Genomic DNA, 12,221 nt, shown 5'->3' on the forward strand with positions numbered 1-12,221 from the left:
ACAAAGATAAAAAGCAAAGTTAAACATTCAGCAGATGCTGCCTCTATACGGATTGAAGCTTAACATCAGCATTTCTGAAATTACAGACATGGCTTCTCATCACAAAGAACAACCTCAGCCAGCCGCAATTTCAGATAAATAATAGCCTGTGAACTCATTTGAAAACATGAGCTGTAACTTTATCTGTGCAAGTAATAACAACGTAAGCTTGCTTGCTATAGCACTTGCAATACCATTATGGCTACAGAGCTGACCGGGGAAGTATTATTGTTGGCTTAAACTACAAGTCAAGTGGTCAAATTACCTTTGTGAACAGCATTTCATTGACGAAAATGGAGGCTTGGGATCATATGTGGCTTCTAGCTGATATGTACAATAACAATAAGCATTGGTGAAAACAATGACAACAATCTACAACAGAAATGCTGTTTGGATGTGCAGCAAGAGTCTGTCGAATCACACTATGGGATAGTTTGTGGCAATTCCGCTGTGCCTCAGAAAAATCTTTGTTTTGTAATGTGTATACTGTACTAACCTGAGACACAAGCTATATCCGATACACTGGGTTTGATAATCTCCATCATTTAAGCAAAGTGAAGGCTGAAGGAAATGCACATTTCTGTAGCTGTAAATCTAATCATATACACCATTACCCCCCTGTGATCCTTTATTTTTTGCAGATTTGCAGAAAGACCAAAAGGTAGCTAACTATCAAGAAAGCATTTGCTAATTCATGAATGAGTCATTGGAAAAATGTACCTCTAACAATTTTTTTTTTTTTTTTAAGTATACAGGTGCTGGTCATGAAATTAGAATATCATTAAAAAAAAAAATCTTTTTTATTTCAAGAATTCAACTTAACAGGTGAAACTAATATAGACTCATTACAGATATAGTGAGATATTTCAAGCCTTTATTTGTTATAATTTTGATGATTATGGCTTACTGGCTCACCCACGAAATCAAAATCCCAGAAAATTTGAATATTACATGAAATCACACAGTAATTACACAGTGATACCATGGTCATTGAACCAGGTTTTGGCTCTTTTGGCAGTGTGGGCAGGTGCAAATCCTGCTGGAAAATGAAAGAAGCATGAAGTGCTCTGAAAATGTCCTGGTAGACGGCTGCGTTGACTCTGGATTTAATAAAGCACAGTGGACCAAAGTCCTCTTTTTCTGATGAGAGCAAATTTTGCATCTCATTTGGAAACCAAGGTCCCAGAGTCTGGAGGAAGAATGGAGAGGCACACAATCCAAGATGCTTGAAGTCCAGTGTGAAGTTTTCACAGTCTGTGTTGGTTTGGGGAGCCATGTCATCGGCTGGTGTTGGTCCACTGTGCTGTCCACTCAACGCAGCCGTCTACCAGGACATTTTCAGAGCACTTCATGCTTCCTTCAGCAGACAAGCTTCATGGAGATGCTGACTTCATTTTCCAGCAGGATTTGCACCTACCCACACTGCCAAAAGAACCAAAACCTGGTTAAATGACCATGGTATTACTGTGTAACTACTGTGTGATTTCATGTAATATTCAACGTTTCTGGGATTTTGAAGCTGTAAGCCATAATCATCAAAATTATAACAAATAAAGGCTTGAAATATCTCACTTTGCATGTAATGAGTCTATATAATATCAATCAATCAATCAATCAATTTTTATTTATATAGCGCCTTTACAACAACCAGAAAGGTGCACAAAGCGCTTTCCATAAAACACATAAAAAAAAGGCAGCAGGATATAAAAATAGCAAATTAAAGCTAATTTAAGCAGTTAAAACAAAGTAACTAACACAAAGACTAAAAACACAAAACAAGTGGTTACATGTTGAAAGCCTCCCTGAAAAGAAACGTTTTTAACTGCGATTTAAAAACACTAAACACAGTTACGTTACGAAGGGAAGTAGGTAAGGCATTCCACAAAGTAGGTCCCTGGATGGCAAAAGAGCGGCCTCCAAACTTTTTGCATCTAAACTTAGGGATAATCAAAGAAGTGTTCTGAGAGGAGCGGAGGGTTCTGGCAGGTTGGTATACATTGACCAGCTCGGAAAGGTATGCCGGGGCCAGACCATTGATGGCCTTAAAAACAAACAACAGAACCTTATACTCCACCCTAAATCGTACCGGGAGCCAGTGAAGTGAGCAGAGGACGGGGGTGATGTGTGAATGTTTATGGGTATTGGTAAGGAGACGCGCTGCTGCGTTTTGAACCATCTGAAGACGGTTGAGAAGTGATTGGTTAAGCCCAATGTAGAGGGCATTACAGTAATCTAGCCTTGAGCTGATAAAGGCATGAATAGCTTTTTCTAGATCAGCACGGGACAGGAATGATTTCACCTTACTAATAAGCCTTAGCTGGAAAAAGCCAATCTTAACGACTGCACCAATTTGTTCATCAAAATGCAATCTATTGTCGAAAGCAACACCCAGGTTACGAACAGTGGATGCAAATTGAGGCGTGAAAGGGCCAAAACTGTAAGAGCTGCAAGGTGAGTCTGGGGTGAACAGTATGTACTCGGTCTTACCTTCATTTAAATGAAGGAAATTTTGAGAAAGCCACTGTTTAATGTCCTGGGTGCAGTTATGGAGGGGGTCTAGTGCTGAATGATTGTTCAAAACTACAGGAAGGTAGACTTGAAGGTCGTCAGCATAGAAATGAAATTGTACGTTGTGTTTTGAAATGAGTTGACCAAGTGGCAGCATATAAAGGGAGAACAGGATAGGACCAAGAATAGAACCCTGGGGCACACCAGATGATAAAGGGGCAGCTGAGGAGGAAAAATCATCAAGCATTACTGAGAATGTTCTGTTGGTGAGATATGACGAGAACCAGTTTAGCACCGTGCCCTGTAGACCCACAACATGTTGTAGACGGGAGATGAGGATTGCGTGGTCCACGGTGTCAAAAGCAGCGGTGAGGTCAAGCAGCACCAGAACCACTGAGTTTTTATTATCTAAGGCTCTGAGAATGTCATTATGAACCCTCAGTAAGGCTGACTCTGTACTATGCCTAGACCTAAAGCCAGATTGAAATTTGTCCCCCATACCATGCAGATTGAGGTATGACTGAAGCTGGGAGAAGACAAGCTTTTCCATAAGCTTAGACAAAAATGACAGGTGGGATATAGGGCGGAAATTAGACAGTACTGAAGGATCAAGGTTTGGTTTCTTAAGTAGCGGTCTAACAATGGCGTGCTTGAGAGGAGTGGGAACAACGCCCAGACTAAGACAACAATTCATGAAGGAGACAAGGAAAGGGCCTACGATGTCGATGGCTTCTTTCAGAATCCTAGCAGGAACAACATCTAGAGGACAGGAGGTTGGCTTCAACTCATGAACAACTTTTTTGAGATCAACAAAAGAAACCACCTCAAAATTCTCCAGCACACATTGTGTCGCTTGGGAGGAAGTAATGACAACAGGGGCTGGTATGATAGTTTGCCTAACAGACAAAACCTTATCAATAAAATATTGTTTAAAAACATTGCATGTATTAACTGAGTAATCATTCAATACAACAGGGACTGGATTTATAACAGAGTTTATAGTACTGAACAAGATACCAGGGCGGTGGCTATTGTTATTAATGAGCTCGGAGAGATACTGACTTTTAGCTTCCTTCACGGCTCTCTGATAGGTGACAAGACAGTCTCTAAATATCTCCAATGACACCTGCAGCCTGTTTCCTCTCCATTTCCGCTCTGCCTGCCTGCACTGGCGTCTAAGGGTCCATGTCGTCTCGTTCAGCCAGAGGTCCGAAGAGCCATTTGCAGACTTCACCCTGTAAGGCGCAACTGAGTCCATAATCCGGGCGCAGGTGATGTCGAATGAGGAGAGAAGAAGCTCTGGACATAGAGGCAGGGCAAGTTCTGCAGTGGAGGTGATGTTAGAAGCAGAAAAAGCAGCGGTGAAGTCCTCAGCTGTAGATGGAGTAATAATGCGCCGACGCCGGGGGGCAGTGGATATGGGTGCAGGTGGAACAGCACAGATGTCAAAACGTATGAGGGAGTGATCAGAGACAGGAAAGTCCAGAACCTCACAAGATGACACTGTCACCCCACGAGAGATAATAAGGTCAAGAGTATGGCCTAGCCTATGAGTAGGACAGGATATGGACTGGGCTAGGTCTAATGAATCTAAAAGAGCCTTAAAATCATTAGCAGTTTTATCAGAGGGGCAACAAACATGAATGTTAAAATCACCACAGATTAAAATATTGTCAAACTTTGCCAAAAAGTCAGACAAAAACTCTGAAAAATCATTAAAAAAATTCCCATTTAGTTTTGGTGGCCGGTAAATTACTGCACAAAAGATTGGATTAGGTAGAGTGAGTACAAACGTCTGCAACTCAAAACTGGAGTACCCTCTAGTGGACAGTTGACGGCACTTCAGGGACTGTCTGTATATACTGGCTATCCCCCCGCCCCTACCCGTTTGCCGTGGAGTGTTTAGAAACAAATAGCCAGAGGGAAGGATTTCAGAAAATGCACTAACATCACCAGGAGATAGCCAAGTCTCCGTGAGAAAGAACAAGTCCAGATTGTTAGTGGTGATGACATTGTTTAGAACAAAAGTTTTGTTGCTGAGCGATCTGGTGTTACATAGTGCCATACGGAGTGTGGTAGAGTTGACAGGGGATGAGGACATACGTGGAATTGGACGAAGATTGTCTAGGATCGAGCCCCGAGAATGAGTACCAGATGTTCGGCGGTAACAGGAAAAAGGAGCGCCAGTGTTGTCGAAGCTAGCGGGCCGAAGCCACCGATAGCATACCCGTAATCCGCCAGGCCCTGGTTTGACACCACTCCATTGCAACAAAGAATCCAGGTGAGTCCTTTTTCTGACGTGTAGCCCGCTTCTCCTACCCCGTCTCTTGCGACGCTTACTGCCTGGTAGTAGATAGACAGGATGGCTCAGGAACGGAGAAGTAGAAGTAAACAGCGGCGGAGGTGGTTTAAAGGTTTGGGCGTTCAGGTGGTGGTTTGATGAAAACCGTAATTCCAGCAAAGTTGTGCGATCATAAACAATAATTGTAGAGACGGTGGCAAAAACTAGCATGAGAAAACACAGGAGCAAACAGAGGTGCAAGAGGCAAGCCAAACATAGCGGCGCCATCATGAGCTAAACTCTCAATCTATGGGCGTGAACTCGGCCTTGTCTAATAGTATTAGTTATCAATATATTAGTTTCACCTGTTAAGTTGAATTCTTGAAATAAATCAAATTTTTGACGATATTCTAATTTTATGACCAGCACCTGTATATACAATTGACAGTGATTCCCAGCTAAAATGAACATTAGTGGCAGTTTAACACTAAAAACGTTTTACTCTTTTTTTAAAACAAAGTATGATTACGGGAGCAGATTAGATTAATACATTTTCTTGAACAATACTATGTTATGACACATTTACCATAGTGCATGATTTGTATACCAAGACATTTCAATATTTGCATCACATAACCAGCTCCATATGGATGGCTTTTCTGACAGTAAACTTGCTCGGTAGCTCACCTGGTACAACATTGCACTTGCAATGTGGAGCACTTCGGTACGAGTCCTGTGAAACATGAGTTACGATAAATTAGCTCAATTACTTGTAGAAGCAAGCTAAAATGGCACAGGTGCTTTAGCAAATGCATTTCTATCTTATGTTTGCTTTTGCTAAAACTATCGGATAGCTTTAGGGTCTATGTGGTACGTCATTTTCAAATGCGATGGAGCTGCCATGATACGAACAACAATCCATGTTATTAAATGTTCCAGATTCACATTCATATGTTTCAAATAATACTGAACAAGCTTTTATCACCATTCACTGGACATTTCACTTTTGCAATTTGGGAAGTTACATAATTTTGCTGAAATGTTGCCACAGGTAAGTTTTTACGAGTTTGGGTTATTTAGCGTAATGAAGTTTTCATGGATATCCTGTTGTGCCCTTCCCTTGCAATGGATTTGATACCTTGGATACCTGATCATAAGATAAGGCTGCTTTTAAAACATACAGGTAAATCAGTGTCGCCTTAGCTAGCTGTTATCATATCCACCAGTAACAACACACCGGCTAGACGTGATACAAGTACAATGCTTTGTAAGTACAAATGCTTTGAACAACTGTAGTGGGACTGATGCAATGAGTAAAAATGAGCTAAAGTTAATTTCAATCCATTTGCTTGGTCAGTGATAAAATATGTTAATGTTACTGCTCCATGCACCTGAGAATCTGCTGGTTTTCTTTTTTGAGCGCATACAACTTCCTTTGATGCTATTCAGAAAAAAAAAAAAAAATAGTGTAGTTCTGTAAATGTTGTACTGTATTTTTGAAAGAAAATGAGGAAATGCTGTTCCCAAAGTCACCAGTATGATTTTAGTGCTGTTTTTACAATAAAATAAAATATTGAGGGAGCATGCCCCCTAGAAAATAAATGATTAATGGCTAAAAATGCCCGTAGGATAGAGGAGAACTTGGGAAAAGGAGAAGACTGACTTGCGAACTGTTCACTGCCATGCAGCAAAATTAAAATAGTCAAGGGTTGAATTTGGAATTTTGGAGGTCTTGCTATTGACTCAACTTTGTCCAGGGTTCATAATTCACCCATCTATGCAACTTATAATAAACTAAGCAAAATCGAATCCATGCTGTTGTAGTAAATGTATCCTTTAAACTAGAAGGTATATTAAAATTTGATTATAGAATTGATTGACAAACAATCCATGTTCTTAATCATGTTTTTAATATGCAGAATTGTGTCTTGTGTGACTAACTTAACATCACATTGCAAATCTGAAATAATTCCCAAATAATGAGCTGTTAATCATGTCATGTCATGATAATATTTACCATTTGACCTACAACAGATAATCTGCAATTGATCAAGCACTCTGAAACACAATTAGCTGTGATTCTTGATGCTCAAATGGATCCCAGCTGAAGCCTAACTAGGCCCCAGATACAAATCCCAGCAATGAAACACTGTGAGCTTTTCCACCTGAACGCTCATATGATGGTGATATTCGTCTGTGACTGTAGAAGACAGCTTGTTTCTTAAATGGAAACCTGATTGTGTATTCAATTCTTCATTTATTTCCCTTCTGCAAATGAAAGCTTGTAAATCGCCAACATTCGTGAGTAATTAAACATATCAGCAGATTTACACATCCCTGTAATCTTTCCTCTTTCATGATGAACTTTAAAAGCCGATTCACACGCTCACGTCAGTATTAAGTGCCGTAAATGCACCCCTGTAGGTACCAAAATGCTTTACAAGCGTCATGTTGTGTGCTTTTACTCCTGTTCTGCTTCCTCTCGCTCTCTCTTCCTCAGAAACGTGCTACTTAGCTGAAAGAATCTCAGCATGGGAGAGTTCAACATAGAGAACGTTGACTTATTTAACTTATACTGCAAGCTATAGGGGAGACCGGGGCTAGATGTCACATCCTTAAAGGTAGGGTAGGTAATCCTGTTCAGAAACACTTTTTTTTATACTGGGTGAAATGGTCCTTCCATCCTGATAGTAGTCAATACATTATGTGTTCAGAAAAAGGAATGAAAACAATCAGACCTCTGTGGCAGCTGCAGGACAGTAAAAACTCTGACCAATCACTGCCATTCGGTGCGAATGTAAAGAACCAATCAGATGCCTTCATGTCTCGTGCCCGAGCCCCACTGCGCGCGCTGCCCTGCGTGCACTCATCACATGTCACCGTTCCCGGAAATATTCAGCTCAAAGCACCTGCATATGCAGTCAGCGAAGGCAAACAAGGCAAAAACTACTTCCTCGGACCCTGCCCGCACTCTTGAACGACCTCCTCTGCTTCGCCCTCAACCCCGGACCTGTCCTCGAACCGACGATGCGGTACTTGTCTCCGGACTCGGAGTGTACGTTAGTGTCACAGGTCGGGATGGGCCAAGCCGGACTGCGCCCACCCCTGAACCAGGACCACCCTGAGGAGCGTGTCAGAGACGAGACGGAAACAGAATTCAAGGGAATCACAGTTCTTTTTATTAAAGTTAAAAGTAATTTGAATAACCTATGCTAAAATCTTCCTTTCCTCTTCTTCCCCGGAATCGAGGCAATGCAGCAGTCTCCGGGGCCCACTCCCACGCCGATACAAGGTTCACAATGGCCTGAGATGGATCGATGGATTTCCACAGGTGTGTATGCGGTCGGGGCTGTTCCTCTTCCCGCACTGATGCGGGGTCCGCAGGGACCTACGACAGACAGGTGAGTTTCCACAGGTGAGCAGACAGTCGGGCTGTTCCTCTTCCCACACTGATGCAGGGTCCGCCGGGACCTACGACGGACAAGTGAGTTTCCACAGGTGAGTAGACGGTCGGGCTGTTCCTCTTCCCACACTGATGCAGGGTTCACAGGGACCGACGACAGACAGGTGAGTTTCCACAGGTGAATAGACAGTCGGGGCCCTTCCTTTTCCCACACCGATGCAGGGTTCACAAGGACCGATGACAGACAGGTGAATTTCCACAGGTGAGTAGACAGTTGGAACTCTAGGGCTACAGCAGACTCGAGTCCACAGGCTGAACGGAGCTTCTCTAGGGCAGACAGTTAGAACAGACAGAGTCAGCTTCAACAGCAGTATATAGGCCTCACGTGTGTTGCCGGGGACAGGTGACTCCACACCATGCAGATGGGCCGGGGGCTATAGCAGACTCAAGGTGCAGGCCGAGCGGAGCTTCTCCTGGACAGACAGAATCAACTTCAACAGCAATATACAACTCTCACGTGTGTTGCGGGGGACAGCTGACTTCGCACCATGCAGAATGGACTTGGGGTTGTAGCAGACTCAAGTCGCAGGCTGAGGTGAACTTCTCTAGGACAGACAGAATCAACTTCAACAGCAGTATACAGTTCTCACGTGTGTTGCAGGGGACAGATAACTTCACACCATGCAGATGGACTGGGGGCTATAGCAGATTCAAGTCGCAGGCTGAGTGGAGCTTCTCTAGAACAGACAGAATCAACTTCAACAGCAGTATACAATTCTCACGTGTGTTGCAGGGGACAGATGACTTCGCACCATGCAGAATGGACTTGGGGTTGTAGCAGACTCAAGTCGCAGGCTGAGGTGAACTTCTCTAGGACAGACAGAATCAACTTCAACAGCAGTATACAGTTCTCACGTGTGTTGCAGGGGACAGATAACTTCACACCATGCAGATGGACTTGGGGTTGTAGCAGGTTCAAGTCGCGGGCTGAGTGGAGCTTCTCTAGAACAGACAGAATCAACTTCAACAGCAGCATACAATTCTCACGTGTGTTGCAGGGGACAGATGACTTCGCACCATGCAGAATGGATTTGGGGTTGTAGCAGACTCAAGTCGCAGGCTGAGGTGAGCTTCTCTAGGACAGACAGAATCAACTTCAACAGCAGTATACAGTTCTCACGTGTGTTGCAGGGGACAGATAACTTCACACCATACAGGTGGGCTTAGGGCTGCAGCAGACTCAAAGTCAACAGGCTGAGCGGAGCTCCTGCTAAGACAAACAAAATCACAATTGCAGATAGAGTGTGCAGTCTCACGTGTGTTGCAAGGGGGGGGGGGGGGGCAAACCTTCTCACCATACAGGTGGGTTGACAGGCAAGGAGCGAACTTAAGTCAACAGGCTGGACAGAGCTTCTTCTAAGACGGTCAGAATCACTACTTCAAAACAGAGAGGTTAGTTTGACTCACAGATGATATTCCTTCTAGTCCTCAACAGATGGGGCCGATCGAATTATTAAGCTCCAATTACTGACAGTAGACCAGCATGGCACGTGGGGAGTGCACGGCAAGAGAAAATAAATCTTCCACACACACACGGCAATTTCACTCCAAACAGGCAACGTGAGGGGGGAAACGTCAATTTAAGCACTGCAATCCACTTCAACAAGTGCAGATAAGGCCAGCACTCACCCAGGGGTCTCCGTGCCACAAGCAACGAGCTCCAATGTTGGGAAAAAGATGTTTCAGGGTTTTCCTCCACAGACATAGACGGATTCACATCACCGTTCCAACACGGGGGAAGAGGGCAAGAGATCGAACATGAATCAGTATAATTCACTCAGTGACGTTTAGGTAGCACAATCAAAGCACTCCAATCCACCTCAAATTCAGTGTTGAAACATGCAGGTACGAGATACGATGGTCGATTACTTATCTCTCTCCCTTCCAGGCAAACGGTGTGTTTTCACAACTCTTCCACACTCCTCAAGTCCCCTCCAGCAGCACTTCCCTTTGCACCCCGCAATTCCTTTCTGCAACACTCAAATAGAACGACTTCTCACGGGAGAGAACCACACCACAGTCTCTCTTCACTGGCTTTTTATATCCTTCTCAATGCCCACATGGCTTTGTCATGGCTCCAAATTAATTGCTCACACCTGGTGTCAATTTCCTCATCCCGGTTGGCAGGGCAACAGATATACACTTACACGGGGGGGTAGTGTTTCCTTATTATTGTACCGGAGGGGACACAATTGCGGCGAACTTTAGTTAAGCCCTTATTTGTCACACCGTGACATACTCCCCCGCCAAACCGTTCTAGTCCCGAGAACGGGAGCCAGACACCCATTCTCCATATCTAGCTGGGGGCCGACCTCGGTTCTCCCGCTGGGGCCGCCTGGGTGGAGAAATAGGCTCTTCGGGCCGTGGCTCTATGCCTAGTCCCCTCGGGACCACCGCCCATCCTACCAACTGGGGCATCCATGCTGTTTCACCGGGGGGCTTTACGGCAGCAGGAGTCGGATAGTTCGGACAGGGGCGAATCAGGTTGCGATGCAACACCCGCTCTGGACCGGCTCTCCCTTCGGGACGGATGGCATAAACCGGCTGGTCTGGGTGTGGTTGCCGCTGGACTACATAGGGCTGTGACTCCCACCGGTCGCTTAGTTTGCCCTTCCCCTGGCGACGGTTGTCCCTTACCAATACTCTCTCCCCTGGTAGTAGCGGTGCTTCCCGAGCCGTCCGGTCGTATAGCCTTTTGTTCTTTGCTGCAGCCCGATTGATCTGATCCGAGACCTGCTCATAAGCCGACTGAAGGCGCTGGTGGTGCCTGGTCACCCAATCGGTCAGACTGCTCCCTTCTTCCGCCGCCATGGTCCCCAAGAGCAAATCAGTTGGAAGCCTCACATGCCTTCCAAACATCAGGTAAGTTGGGGCGTAGCCCGTAGTACTGTGTACGCTATTGTTGTATGCCTGAACTAATGCCGGAAGTCTGTCGGCCCAATGGCCCTGCTGGTCCTCCTCCAGGGTCCCCAGCAGGCTCAGCAGCGTCTGGTTAAATCTCTCACAACCCCCGTTCCCTTGGGGGTGATAAGGGGTCGTATGGGTCTTCTTCCCTCCATACAGCTGGCACAGCTCGTGGATCACCCTGGACTCAAAGTTAGGCCCCTGATCAGAATGGAGTACTTCGGGACACCCGAACGGCTGGATCACGTATTTCCACAGGGCGTTGGCGGTGGTAATGGCAGTCTGATCTAGGGTCGGAACGGCCCAAGCGTACTTCGTGAACAGGTCCGTAACCACAAGGATATACTGGATCCGGTCCACCGGCCGACCCAGGGTCAGATAGTCCATAGCGACAATGTGCAAGGGTGCCTTGGCCTGAATTGGAACCAGCGGAGCCCGTACCTCTTTCCTGGTCTTAAACAGTATACAGCGTGGACACTTCTGTAGATAGGCTCTCGTCGTGCCCTCCATCCCGGGCCAATAGAAGTGTCGCCGTAGTAAGGCCGTCGTCCTCTCCTGCCCTTGATGCCCCATCCTGGTGTGATAGGCTTCCAACAACGCTGGCCAGCGTCCCTCGGGGACCACCACCTGACAGACCCTGTCGCCCCACTTGGGATCTTGGAGGGCCCTGCAAATCACCCCTTCCTTCAAGTAGAGTCTCTCTCTCTGGCCCAACAGTCCTCGCACTGTTCGGGTCTGAGCTCGGCATTCCGCCCCGGCGGGCCATGCCTTCCGCCTCAGCCAAGTTCGGACCACCAGCAGATCCTCGTCCTCGCCCTGCCATACCCTCCAGCGCTGCGGGTCCCATCCCCAACTACCCGGGGGTTCTTCCAAGGGCTGGCCGGGTGCCTCCACAATCCCCACCATTAGTCCTTCGTCATGTCCTGCTTCCTGAGCCAATACCGGGCCCGATGATCCTTCCTCTGGCAGCCTAGATAGGACATCGGCGTTGGTGTGTTCCCTCCCTGGCCGGTACTGGAGCTGGTA

The sequence above is a fragment of the Rutilus rutilus genome (genome assembly GCF_951802725.1).
Source record: "Rutilus rutilus genome assembly, chromosome: 2".
In the NCBI taxonomy this organism is placed as follows: domain Eukaryota; kingdom Metazoa; phylum Chordata; class Actinopteri; order Cypriniformes; family Leuciscidae; genus Rutilus; species Rutilus rutilus.